The 11,986-nt window shown below is 49.7% G+C and overlaps 1 long non-coding RNA gene across 2 annotated transcripts; it reads left to right on the top strand.

Moving 5' to 3' along the window:
- Positions 1–207: 207 nt before the first annotated feature.
- LOC311585940 lies at positions 208–11,755 on the top strand. 2 transcript variants are annotated; one of them, XR_014775391.1, is made up of 4 exons: positions 208–377; positions 2,349–2,416; positions 7,397–7,482; positions 10,304–11,755. It is a non-coding gene; the product is annotated as an uncharacterized lncRNA (long non-coding RNA). The 2 variants fall into 2 exon arrangements; XR_014775392.1 differs by lacking the exon at positions 10,304–11,755 and having other exon boundaries at positions 7,397–7,580.
- Positions 11,756–11,986: the final 231 nt, after the last annotated feature.

The following is an 11,986-nucleotide window of genomic DNA, read 5'->3' as shown; positions in this document are numbered from 1 at the left end:
TGTTTCCAGGAACGGTCGTGCTTTCCTGTTATTTCCTTAGTCTGTTTGCAAGGGCTTTGGTTTTAAATAATATGTTTTTTTATTAATTCTCTGAGAAGTTCGTGCAATGTATCTTGATTATATCCACCCATTCCTCCTCCTTGCTCTTTCCAGGCGCCCCCCCCCCAGAACAGACTGTGTCACAGCGACAGATGCTCTGGTCTTCTAAAGTCTTTCCTCCCCCTCTTCCTCCATGTCTCCTGAGCCTTAAGTGGAGGGGTTGTGTTGAAAATGGATCAACTGGGGACAGGCACCGCCATGCTCAGTTGATCTCTGCATTCTGACCAGCGATGGCTTCCCGCAATGATCTCTGTCTGCTGTAAAGAGGAGCTTCTTTGGTGAGGAGTGAGTGCTACATGTACCCGTGGGTGTAGAGATGAGTACATAGAACGCAGTTAGAGATTATATGAGCATATATATTCTATATAAGTATATATATGTTTATATATATATGTACACACACATATATTCTCTATAAGTAAATAGAATACAGTTAGTGATAGGACTCTCCTGACCACCAACTTGAAAGGAGGTTTCCCATGCCTGGCATTAGAGACTTTGTTAGATAGTCTATGGTTTTAGGGGGAGCACTGTCACCTAAGTGTCATTCCCCCCCACACTTTATCTCACTCAGGCTGGCCTCTAACCTACTATATCTTTGAACCGTCATCCTCTTGCCTCAGCCTGACAAGAGCCACCATGCCCAGCCATGCTGTTTCTTGCTCCTCAGATTGTTGTGTGACTGCCCCTGATGAGTTTTTCTTCTGTGTTACTTTTTAGAATAAAACAGCTAAGGGGCTGGGGATGGCGCTTAGTGGTGGAGCTTTTGTTTAGAAGCTGGAAGACATGGCCCTGGCTCTAACCTCTAACATTGCAAAAAAAAAAAAAAAAAAGAAGAAGAAGAAGAAGAAAAATCAAATATAAAATATTTGGGAGCCAGGTGTGGTGGCACACACCTTTAATCCCAGCACTCGGGAGGCAGAGGCAGGTGGATCACTGTGAGTTCGAGGCCAGCCTGGTCTACAGAGTGAGTCTAGGACAGCCAAGGCTACACAGAGAAACCCTGTCTCGGAAAAAAAACAAAAAAACAAAAACAAAAACAAAAAAAAACCCCTAATTTTGGGAACCTACAGCAGGGGCGTTGAACAATAGCCTGCCTCCCCATTGCCCTCTCTACTTGGCTCTCTTCTGGTCTCATTTTTGTCCCCTCAGTCCTTTTACAAGGTTTTCCTTGTCTGTTCTTCCATACCTGTGGTCAGGCCACTGCCCACCTGGCTCAGGTCTAGGCCTGTGCTGTGATTTGAGTGTGTAGCCCTCAAAGGCTCGTGTGTTGCAAACTCAATCCTCACAGTCATATGTCGATGGCATGTAGATTTGGGGACTTGGGGAGCTGGTCAGGGGTGTGGGTGGCTGGAGTGTGAGTGTGGGGTTTCTCTAATGGCTTTACCCAGTCAGGTCATAACGCAACGAGAAGACTCTCACAGCTGCTGCCACTGTGCTCTTGAACTTCTCGGACTCCAGACTGTCAGCCAAATCAGCCTCTGCTCTTCATCAGTTATCCCAGCTCAGGTATTTTATCTTAGCAACAGAAGATGGACCAAGACAATTTGGCTTCAGGCTGATGGGATCACAGGCTGATGGAGCTTACTGACCCCCCCCAGTGGGCCTGAAGTGTAGGGGCCATGGAGTCCCCTTTTTAAGTAGCCCCTGACACTCTGGCCCTCATCTGGCACTGGGACCTGGGGAAGGCTTCCTCCTGAACTTGGGGACCAATTCTCCTGCTCAGAAAAGTTGCACGGTTTTCCTCTGGAGTCAGGAAATGTCAGAATTCTTTGGCCATGTTGGCAGGGTCCTTGGAGCTGCCGCTGTCCCCATCAAGAGCACATGAACTTTGTGTGTCACATGAACCTTGTGTGTCACCGCCGGGTGCTCCCTGGTACTAAGCCTGTCTGGGCCATGCCAGCCGACTCTGAGAGACAGCCAGCAGGCCTTTTGCTGTGCCACAGAGTGCATCTGTAGAACACAAACGTGTTCTTTGCGATGGGGTCTCAGGTAGCCCAGGCTGGCCTTGAAATCACTCAGTAGGATATCTTCAGTTTCTAATCCTCCTCCTTCCCAAGTGCTGGGGTTAAAGGCATGGACCAGCACACCGTTGATATGCTTCTGGGAATCGAACCCAGGGCTTTTGTGAGTTCCTAAGCAAGCACTCTTACCGACAGAGGCATATCCTTAACCCCGTGAACCTTTTTGAGAGAGAAAAAAAAAACTCTCATCTTCAAAGTTCTGTTTGCTCTCTTTATTTTCCTCAGAAACTATTGACAGACAAAGCAGGGCATCGCCCGCGGTAGAAGAGACCTATGACATAGAAATCAACAGGGTAAGCCTGGGGGCTCCTGGGTGAGAGGGGGCTGGCTTGCTCAGGCTCCTTATTTTTCTGGGGCACACGAGTCTCCCCCCCCCCCCCCCGGGGCACACAGCACTCCCCTCCCCCTCCCCCAGACCTTTCAGGTGTGAAAACTTTCCATTGTTGTCCTATCTCGCGGTAATCCACTTGCCTCCTTGCGGGAACCACAGGTGCACACAGATCTGAGGCCTGATCTGTTCCACTGGGTGCCAGGCAGGGCCGGGGACGCGAACCCCAGCATGAAATAGCGCCCGCAACCGCAAGGCCCCCGGTGTGCGCCCTCTGAAACCCTAGGTAAAGACAATTACCGGCAGTTTCCATCCACCGTTTTGTTTTTTGTTCAAAGGCCACAGAGCATTCTCAGCAGCCGACCTGAGACGTAGTATTCCCACCACACGCCACCTTCACAAACGTGCGATAAAAGCTGTGGTCGCTTTGTCCCGGCTCTTCCTTTTAACAGTCAAACCTTCAAGTTTGATGTTGAAACTGCTTTTTTCTTCAAGTGGCCTTTGATGCTTAGATAACTAGAGATAAGGAACCTGCCTTCAAAACCGCTCACTGTACCCCCGGCTCACCACTAGGAGCGTCACAAGGGAAAATCAGACACCTGAGCTCCACAGCGGGAAGAAAGTGCTGAGTCTGTGAAATGCTCCTTGTGCCTGCCTGCACTGGAGATTTGCAGAGAGAGAGAGTGAGACAGAGAGAGAGACAGAGAGAGAGAGAGAGAGAGAGAGAGAGAGAGAGAGAGAGAGAGAGAGAGAGAGAGAGAGACAGAGGGAGAGGGAGAGGGAGAGGGAGAGGGAGAGGGAGAGGGAGAAGGACTGAGTTCCTATGTAACCCTGGGCTGCGTAACAAGACACTACCTCCCAACAAAGCAATACAAAACCAAGGCAGGCCCTCTGGTGCCCAGTATCCCTTAGAACCTGGGGTATCTCAATGTCTTAGGAGTTGCTGCTGCTTCTGTGAGTGAGGTGAGCGCCTCAGGGTTTGCAGGCTGTGAGGCATAAAGAGCCACTTCTGTCTTCTCTGCATTTAGAGTGCTGGAGCAGGATGACCTTCAGTTCCGGGCCAGCCTGAGCTGCAACCACAGAAGAAAGAATCCTGAGGCCCTTACTGTGTCTGTATAGAAGAGGCAAGGATGCCCCCAGCTCTTCCCTGGTGTCAGTCAGTGGCTTCCCTGGCATCTTAGACACTCTTTTGGCTGTTGGTTTTACTGTAATGTCTTTTTGTCTGCTTTTCTTTTTTTTTTAATTTGTTTTTTTATTTTATTATTTTATGTGTATGGCTGTTTTGCCTGCCTTTTTGTATGTCTATGAACCATATGTGTTCAGTGCCCACAGAGGCCAGAAGAGGGCATTGGATCCCCTGGAACTGCAACTGTCGGGAGGCACCATGTAGGTGCTGGGAACTGAACCCCTGTCCTCTGGAAGAGCAGCAAGTGCTCTTAACCATTGAGCCATCTCTCTCTAGCCCCATTTTCCCCTATTCCTTTTTTTTTTTTTAGAGTCTCATGTAGCCCAGGCTAGCCTAGAACTCCCTGTATAGCTAGGATAAACTTGTGTTCCTGCTCCTCCTACGTCCACCTCCCAAGAGCTGGGATTACAGGTGTGTGCCACCAGGCCTGGTGCGTGCTGTGCTGGAGAGGAAACCCAGCCCAGGGCCTTGTCTATGCTAGGCGAGCACTACGCTGAGCTCCTAGGCAGGCATCATTTTTAGCTCTGTCTTGCGAGCATGAACCCCAAAGCTCCAAGCCTGTGAGGGTAAGCGGTGAAAGCCAGCTTAGATCAGAGAAGCCAAGTCTTGCGCTGTGTCCTCTAACTGTGTGACTTTAGGTGAGTTACTTCGCCCCTCTGGGCTTCAACCTCATCGTCAGAAAATTCCAGGCTTCGCAGCACAAGCTCTTTAGATGTGAGTGCCACTGCCAAGTTATACAGGCTGTGAGTCTGTGAATCGCCAGGATTTGCATAAATGTAACATTTAGGTTTCTAAGTGTTTTCACATCTTTCCGCAGATGCCACAGAGCTGTGAGTAAACAGGCACATGTGCCAAGCTGTTATATTCCCATTTCAGAAACAGAGGCACAGAGCGATCTTGTGGCTTACAGAGGAATGAGCAGTGATAAGCTGGTCGCTGTCTGGGCCAGTGCAGACATACAGGGAGCTATAACCCCTGTCTTATGGAGCAGCCTTACTGGTTGGAAACCCCAGTACCACAAAGAAAGAAAGAAAGAAAGAAAGAAAGAAATAAAGAAAGACAAAACAAAACGTAAAATCTTGCTTTGGTCTTCGGCAACTTAGTGACCTCAGGGGTTGTTTTAACCTTCTGAGCTGGGATTAGAACTCAGGACTTTGAGCTGGATCGACAAGAACTCTGTACTGAGGAGCAGCCCAGGTCATTCCCGGAGCCTAGAATTAGAATTTTTATGAATTTTATGATTTAACATCCCTCCACCTCACCCCTGCCTCTCCCTACAGAGCCTGGATATATGACCTTGAACTTTTGGCATCCTCCTGCTTCTGCCTCCCAGGTGTTGGGACTGCAGATCTGTGCTGCCATATCTGCCTATGATCTAACTTGAAAAGCCCAAGGCTTGACATGGAGGCAGGAGGGTCAGAAGTTCAAAACATCCTCAACTACACATCAAATTCAAGGGCATCCTGAGATCCAAGAGACTCTTTCTCATTGAGAGGCTTGTAAAACGGCTTCTTGAGTAAAAGGGCTTGCCACCAAGCCTGATGACCTGAGGTAGATGGAGAGAACCGATTCCCAAAAGGTGTCCTCTGATGGCTACAAATACACTGTGGCATGAGAGTTCCTTTCACCTCCCCAGCATACACACATCTCTCTCTCTCTCTCTCTCTCTCTCTCTCTCTCTCTCTCTCTCTCTCTCTCACACACACACACACACACACACACACACACACATACACACATGATAAGGATGACATTTAAAAGTTTGTTTTTGGTTGGTTGGTTGGTTGCTTTTCGAGACAGGGTCTCTCTGTGTAGCCTTGGCTGTCCTGGACTCACTATGTAGACCAGGCTGGCCTCGAACTCACAGTGATCCGCCTGCCTCTGCCTCCCAAGTGCTGGGATCAAAGGTGTGCGCCACCACAGCCGGCTTTTGTTTTTGTTTTTAAAGAAACTTTGTCTTTGCTGTGCTGTGGTGGTGCATGCCTCTAATCCCAGCACTTGGGAGGCAGTGAATTTCTGAGTTCGAGGCCAGCCTGGTCTATGGATCGAGTTCCAGGACAGCCAGGGCTACACAGAGAAACCTGTCTTGAAAAACCATAAAAGAAAAGAAATCTTATCTATAACAACAACAATAATAATAAATGGGGTAAGACTTTGGCTCACTCTGTCTCATACAGGATGAGGGCACAGTTAAGTGTCAGTGGCTGCTGTCCCCTCACTTACCCTGTGTGGGAGCCTAACCTCTCCAGAGGCCTGGCAGTTTCTGTTGGGCCCTTTTTCATTCACGAGTCTGAAACTGGGAGAGAGGACAAGAGCCCCTGCCCATGGTCCTTCAGGAAGCTTCTGGATACATTCAACACTCTTAGTCCAGAGTGGACCCCAGACTTCAAGTTGGGCAAAAGAAGACAACATGAGTTCCCAAGGACAGGTCAATGGCTGTCTTATGCAAATGAAGGCCAGCAGGGACTGTGACAGCAGATGGCCTCCGTCTCTGATACCTCATCCCTTATCCAGGACAGCTGACCACAAGGAGCAGCCTTTGAGAGACCGCAGCTCAGCCGGCTTTGATGTCGCCTGGCCTGTGGCCTGCCTGCGTGGATGCAGCGTTCCTTCTACACAGCCACACACCCTCTGGGCCCCCACTCTGCCACCCTGCCAGTGATTGGAAGCCAGGCTTCACAGCCACGGTGAGAAGCCCCCACCGCAGGCCGCCTCAGCGTTACTCACAGCTTCCAGTACCTGCCCCAAGTTCAAACAGGAAGCCTGGGTTTTTCCTGTGTTGACGACAGCTTATGTTCTCTTTCTGTTCAGCTTTGCGGCTCCCTGGTGGCGTGGGCTTCTGGGGATGAATGTTTGAGGGTATCAGTGAGCTTTGGGGGAGGGGGGTGCTTCTAGCAAAGCGCCCCCAAAGAACCGCTTCCTCCAGGAAGGCTGGGCTAAGGCCTTTGTGTTGTCAGGCGTGGAGGGTGACCTAGATCATCAAATGCTCTGCCAGTGAAGGTGGACTGTGGCCGAGCACACAGTGGGCCTGCATACAGTGGGCCTGCAATACACATATGTTCAGTCAATCCATATTGAAGTTGCATGTCCCGAGACGAGACAAGCTCTTTGTGTGTTCCTGGGACGCCATCCTGTTCTGTGCCCATGGCCTTGCCGATGCCCTGGAGGTATTCCCTAGCTCCTCTCTTTCCCATTTCCTTCCCCAGTGGAGACAAAGTCCATCTCTCCTTCTTCCTCAGGTTCCCTAAGGGCAGCCCCTCCCCATGCCACCTGTGAGGGTCTTCCTGCACTATGTCCTCAAGGCCCCGCCCCATCTCTTTCTACCCACAAACCGCATGGTGGTCGAAGCATCTTCCTGGATGCCCCAGGGACCGCATCACACATGGACATCTTTGCTTCTCATCCATGCCCACGTCCTGTGTGAGTCTGAAGGTCCTACTGTGACCTCCCGGGCCCAGATGCACCTTCCTCTTCTTGGATCATTGCTGTTTCTGTGTCTGTGTTGACAGCGCCCAGCCCTCTGTGGGTCCCTGAAGAGGCCACAGTCGTATTGGCTTCCTGAGTTCCACGCAGGGTTCTGATGAAGCCTGCTTGCCCCTGACCTCTGTCCTAGCCTGGCAGCTCTTGCCCTCTGTTATCCCCTATCCCTCTCCTCACTGTCCTGGACCCCTTGATCTCAGAGTCAGTCTCCCTTCCTCTGATGTTGTTTGTTTGCTTGCTGGCTGGCTGATTTTAAGATAAGGTCTCTTGTATCCACAGTTCAGACTGGCCTCTAATTCACTTTATAGCAGAGAACAATCTTGAACTTCTGATCCGTTGCCTGGGATGACAGGGTGTGCCGCCAGGTATGATCTCTTTTCTCCACTTGTGTGTTGTGATCCATTCTGCAAGCATCCTCTCCAGGGGTCTCTAGGCTGAGAGGGCAGGGGTTGGATATGGCTTCCTGTCTGAAGACCAGCCCCACCCTACTTGAATAAGAGAAGCCTTTCCTGGTTGGGGGAGGAGGGGGGCTAGCACATACCCAGTACTCTTGAGTATGTGTTTTATTTTTTGGGGTTTATGAGACAGGGTTTCTCTGTGTATCCCTGCTTGTCCTGCACTCACTTTGTAGACCAGGCTGGCCTCGAACTCACAGCGATCCTCCTGCCTCTGCCTCCCGAGTGCTGGGATTATAGATGTGCTCCACCACATCTGGCTTTGTGTATCCTTTTTTTTTTTTTTTTTTTTGTCTTGTTTTGGTTTGGTTTGGTTTTGGTTTTTTGAGACAGGGTTTCTCTATGTTGCCTTGATTATCCTGGACTCGCTTTGTAGACCAGGCTAGCCTCAAACTCACAACGATCCGCCTGCCTCTGCCTCCCAAGTGCTGGGATTAAAGGCATGCGCCACCCCACCCCCCACCCCCCACCACCCTTTGTTTATTCTTTTAAGAGACTAAACATTCACCTCAAACCTTTATTTTAGCACTCAAAAAGTCTTCCTTCCTAGGCAAATGGAAAAATAATCAAAGAGCAAAGGTCAGCCCCCACCTGAGCCTGAAAACCAACTGCTCAGGAGGCTAAAACAGGATGATCACAAGTGTAAGGTCAGACTGGGTTATACAGTAATACCCAACATTCGTTCAAAACAACCTGATCAGCTAGACCAGGTGGCTCGTGCCTTTAATCCCAGCTCTTAGGAGGCAGATGCCAGTGATCTCTGTACTACATAATCTACATAATGAGTTCCAGGCTAGTTAGAGCTACACAGTCAGACTCTATCAAACAGAGGATGAGGATGAGGATGAGGATGACGACAACAACACACTGGATTAGAATTAGGCATGGTGTCACATGCCTGTGATCCTAGCCCTTGGGAGTTAGAAGCAGGATGAGGAAGGCATTCAAGAGCATCCTTGGCTACAGAGTGAGTTTGAGGCCACCAGAGTCACCACCTGGCAACAAACTATAGTACAAATCCCTAGTCCCACCCTCAACTCCTAAGCCAGAAACACCTGTGTTTGGCTCAGCATCTATAGTGGCTTTAAAAGCTCTCCAGGTGGCTCTCATGAACAACAAAGCTTGAGCATCCCCAAACTCGAGTGACATTTTTTTTTTTTATCTCTTACTCGAATGCCTTGATAGAGGGCTCATTGCTCAGCAAAGCAGCCAACCTTTAGATGAAGCAGGCTGGGTTAAATACAAGGACCTCTGCTAGAATGTTCTTTGTGATTGTAACAATCTGAACACATTGTATGTTTTGAACAGTAGGGGAGTGGGTACACACTTGGAATACTATACATCCATCAGCAAAGAGTAAATAATCATAGCCACAGGGAAGCCAAACAAGAGGACCCCAAAATCAAGTTCTGCCTGGCTAAGTGTGAGATCAAGGTTAACTTGGGCAACTTAGTGAGACCTTGTGTCAAAATAATGTGTAAAAAGAAGGTGATGTAGCTCAGTGCTTACCCAACATAGGTGATGTCATAGGTTTAATCCCCAGTACAAGAAAGAAAGAAAGGGGAGGGAGGGAGAAATGGGAGGATACAAGGGATAGGCTAACAATTTAGATGTAATATGAATAAATTAATAAAAATATAAAAGAAAGAAAGAGAGGAAGAGAGATAGGCACACACATACACACATATAAATGCACACACACACACACACACACACACACATGCAATTAGAGCTATATAGAGAGGTTATATATATGTAGACTGCTTGCCCAGCATGCACAAGAAAAACAAACCAAAACTTTATGTAATATTCTGACATATTGAGGTACAATATACTGCAAGTAAATCCATCTACCCATGTGTGTATATATGTAAATATGTAAAATACATAAATTTGTAAAAGTGTACACCGAAAGCTGACCAAGAGGATCCTTCCATCTTCTGCCTCTGGAGCAGGGCCATGGGAGTTGGAGAGCTCCCAGCTTTAGCTATGCTGTTTTTCTTGGGAGTTGGTAATATTTATGTCGATAACAGAAGTCTATTTTATTTAAAGGCCTATTTGACCTAGCATGCAAATGACCTTGACCTCCCCCAACCTGAATTTGGTTCCTAGGGCCCACGTTAGGGTGGAAGAAAACTTGCTCCACAAAGTTGCCCTCTGACCTCCACTTTGGCACTTGTGTGTACGTGTACACACACACACACACACACACACACACACACAGGGGAGAGAGAGAGAGAGAGAGAGAGAGAGAGAGAGAGAGAGAGAGAGAGAGAGAGAGAGAGAAAGAGAGAGAATTTATTTTAAAGAATGTTGTCTCAGAGAGGCTGGGGTGCGTGAGGACAAGAAAACATTCCCTGGTGAGGTCTTCCATAGGTCTCAAGGCTTGAGGGCTAGGAAGCCCTTCATATGGCTGCAAGAGGTCACAATGGATGGGGAGAAGCAGGACCCTAGACCCTTGCAACTAAAGACCATCCAGAAGGAACCATGGCCTTCCCCAGGTCTTCCTGATGCCTTTAGGGTTACCTCTGCACCTGCGCAAACTAGGTAGCCTGAGGGTGGTCTGTTTGCAGGCTGAAGGTCAGGCCTAGGGTGCATTTATCTTACACCTTTGCCAAAGAGCCTTGATGCCCTACTATTCACTGGCTCCTTGCTTGTCTTCGACCAACAGCATCTGTCCTTGAACGGAAAGAGGCTCTCCCTGGACTGCTGGCTCCTCTCTTTATTGCAGGTGTCCCACGGGAGGCTGGGTCACCTGCCACGAATGAGAAGGGAAGAGAGCTGCTCCAGGCCCCGTCACCTGTGGGACACAGCTGGGGTCCAGTCCTGATGCAGTTGATGTGCTGGGGCGCCCCTCTCTCTCACTGAGTGACGTCGGAAGTCCTGTCTGTCCTGCCTCAGCTGTACGTGGGTGTGACCCCAGCACACCCGCACGGAGTTACAGACACCCAGCAGACTGCTGAGTGAATGAAGGAGGATTTAGAAGGCGTCTGCAAGATGGACTCGAGTGCTTATCTCCTGGGAGTGGGGGGCTACAGGTATCTGAGACCCTCTTATACTCTACAGTGGAGGGGGCTGGGCCCCACCCCATAGAAACAACTTCTGTAACCAGGGTTTACTTGAGACAAGCTTAGCCTCAAGGGGGAAGCTCAAAGGAGCCCGCTTCCAGTGGGGTGGAGTGGATCCGTGTCTGCAGGAGCCTAAGTTCTGTCCGTACCAGCTGAGGGCTAGGAAAGGCTCTGTCCAGGATCCCTCTAGACACACCTCCCCCCCCCCCTACTGCCCCCCACCTTCCCCTCCAACTCTGCAGTAATATTGGAACTAGGGTGGGGGTGGGAATGGCAGAAGTTTCTAATCCTTTGTGACTCAAAAGCAGACTTCGCATTTCTTTCAAGCCTCTCTTCTAACCCAATGGGGGACATCGGAGCTCAGGGGAATTCTGCTCAGTGGAAAAGCTTCAGGTGTTACTTTTGGTCTGGGTAGAACAGGCTTCGGCCTTCCATACTATAGCGCTGGCGGCGGCACCCGCTGGAGGTTTGCGGATCCAGCCCCTAAGGGGCTGAACCTGACTAGGTGGGGATAAAAGCGGGGGTTACCCTCTCTTGGCCCAAACTGCCGGAGAGCTTTGAAGAGGCAGCTGCCCCCAGGCCCCTCCTTTGGATTGGTTGTCTCCATCTCGTCCGTCCGCTCTCACCCACCTTCGCGGACCGCCCCCTCCCTCCCGCCCATCACTTTGGTAGCGCACCTCTTTACAAGGGAATGGGTTGGTGACACCCACTGGGCGCCCTTTGTTCTTTATTAATCCTAAGAGGAGGGCTCCGACATTTGCTGTTCTGGAGAGCCATTCTGCTTGGAGTGGGCTTCCCTGCAGATTCTGCCATTGAGTGTCTTGGCGCAAGCGTGTTGTTTGGCGTTCTTTTGGGGACCAAGAGCAGGGACCATTCCAACACTTAAGGGTTTCCTTCTCAAGGAGTGGGGAGATCTGCGCAGGGCCGGAGTACACTAGTGGATCTGGACCTGGCAGGGTGAGGCGCAAGGACTAGTTTCCAGTGAAATCCCTGCTCAGACTTTTGACCTGTTACTAGCATTGCTAGGAAATAAACGTAAATATATGTGAGGAGACTTAAAATGTTGTTTGGAATTGGGAGACAGATGCAGAAAGTTCCAGAGCAGTAGAGAGAGAGAGAGAGAGAGAGAGAGAGAGAGAGAGAGAGAGAGAGAGAGAGAGAGAGAGAGAGAGAGAGAGAGAAACCCTTGCGTTCACTCTTTACAGCAGAGGAAAGGCATGACTTCAGATCACAGAGAACATGGAGTACCCCCAAATTAAAAATCCCTTGATACTAGGTTTGCCAACCTTTATAAGCCTCAAGAACCGCGGTGGGGGTGATGGAGAGGAGGCCTGAGGACAAGACAC

The sequence above is a fragment of the Acomys minous genome, assembly GCF_964271855.1.
Source record: "Acomys minous genome assembly, chromosome: 16".
Classification (NCBI taxonomy): Eukaryota; Metazoa; Chordata; class Mammalia; order Rodentia; family Muridae; genus Acomys; species Acomys minous.
This window is presented reverse-complemented; position numbering and strand designations above follow the sequence as displayed.